Consider the following 2,238-nt stretch of genomic DNA (forward strand, 5'->3'; position numbering starts at 1 on the left):
CGCAGGGGCGCTGGGCGAGGGGCTACTGTGCTGGGGTCGCCTCCCGCCCCGCCAGTCTGGTGGGGCGGGGGGAAGAAGACCTCGAAGCAGGGTGTGAGCGTGGCAGGGATTTGGCGTTGCGAAGTTGATCTCCGTAGGCACTTCATTTTTCGGTAGGGCCGTCGGCTTTAGCTTGGGGACTAGAGTATAAAGCTAGTACGCTGAGCAGCCTTGGGTGCAGCTGAAGACGTCTGGTGGGTTGAAGTGTCCCGACTCCCTACATCCTGGGGAAGACTTGTCCCAAATTCTGTGTGCTGGGCTGCTTTGACTCAATCGTGATCTTGGCCGCTTCAGCTCTTTGGGACTTAATGGGGCAAATTTAGTGTTTCGTGAGGTAACTTTAGGTTTTATAATGCTAACTCTAGGGGGGGCGGGGGGGGGAAGGCGCCCCCCCCCCCCAAAAAAAAAAAACCAAACCCATAACCCACAGCAAAAAACACGACTCCTCTTTTCACGAACTTTTCAGTGTGATATTAATGGAGTTCCAGCCTCAACAAAGTTGAGGCGTTTTGTGCCAGTTTGCTAGCCTGCAGGCAGAAGAGGTCTGTGCAGCACGGTGGTAATCTGTTGGCAGGCACGAATTTCTTCAGTTATTTTGGAATTTGTTAGGCTAGTTTCACTAACTTTGTGTTTGAGAGGTGAGCATTTTGGCTTCAGGAAGCTGAGCTCAGAAACAACAGCATGTGTAAGCCTGGGTACTCTGTAGCTGGTGCATTTCGGCAGGTGCTTCAGAGCTGCTCTCTCTTACCTGTTTTGGGTAGTAGGCAGACTTAAAAAGACTGAATGGTTCTTAATGGTGATTTGTTGCTTACTGCATGCTTATGGTATGTATCTTAGTAAGTCATTCTAGCACTCCTCTTTCTCTCTGCTAAAAATAAATGACTAATATTAGAACAGTTAAGTGATTATTCTTACTAGTAGCAAACAAGTTCATAGTAGCAGTCACTTGAACTTTTTTCAACTGAATTATAGAAGAGCTTTTCTGGAGATTGTATTTTAGACAACTTTTTTTTTTTTTTTTATTAAGCAGGGGACAAAACATAAAAGCTTAGGCAAGGAAAAAGAGATGCCTAAAACTTCAGTGAGGCTGATAAGGAAACTTACTTTCTAAAGCCTTTAGAAGGTTTAACTGGTGCTGTGTAGTGGCTAGTCACAGTTCCTTAAGTGTTAATCAAAACCTCTTACTTTTTGGCTTGTCACTTCGTATATTGATGCTGCTTGAAACTTAATTTCTTACTACTTCTTTTAGCTAGCTTTCACTTTTTCATGGTGCACTCTTTTCTGGAATACTGATGTCAACATAATACAAATTGAACCCTTTGGTTGCTTGACATGTTTCAGAGTATTTTAGTGTGGTAGTATAGCTTGTAGTGCTAAAGGCTCTTTAATTGAAGCAGCTTTTGCCTACTTCGGCACTGCCAGAGTGCTTGAAATTACAAGAGATGCCATGGGCATTTTAAAAATTGGGAGGGGGGGATTATGTGGGAGGCTATATAATAAGACCTTACACGCATGTAGTGATTTGATTACTTGGAACAGATGTAAGGAAACTGTGCTCATATATTAAGACTAAATATTTTTACAAACAGTCTGTGGAGAATTAGCAGTTATGAAATGGGAAACTCATTCGGAGATCATGAGAATTACCTAGGAGTGAGTGACTTGGTATGTGTATATAACGTGCGAAACAGGTTATCAGCAATCTGCACAAGATGCCCCCATAACAGCAAACCAAGCTTACAGAGCAGCCCAAACTAGTGTGGCCTCATGGAGTTCAGTGTAAGCTGTGAAGTCTGCTCAAGGAGCTGAGTAAATAGTCTTTAAGCCACATCAATTTGTGTGCCTGCATGCTTGGCAGTACTTGAACAAGCTGACTTAAACCTAGCTGTGATGGGATTAGGGAACTAACAGCAGTTGCGGCATAGGTAATAGTCCTAGTTTCTCAGTACTACTGTAATGCTAGAGCTCATTTCTCTCGCTGTCCTGACTTCAGGTCTGGTTTGTTTCTTAAGCCTTATTTCCACTCTTCTATGGGAGCTTTTTCTCAGACTAGTGCTCTTCCCATGGAAGCTCTGATGGTGCTTACAGATGTGATGTTGCTTGGGAGAGAGGGGCTGAGCAACTTCGAGCTCTTCTCTTCCAGTTCTCAGTCTCACAGAAGGCATGAAGGAAGTGTTTGCTTCCTGGCTCACCCTTTAT

The sequence above is a fragment of the Egretta garzetta genome, unplaced genomic scaffold (assembly GCF_000687185.1).
Source record: "Egretta garzetta isolate BGI_Z169 unplaced genomic scaffold, ASM68718v1 scaffold779, whole genome shotgun sequence".
Classification (NCBI taxonomy): Eukaryota; Metazoa; Chordata; class Aves; order Pelecaniformes; family Ardeidae; genus Egretta; species Egretta garzetta.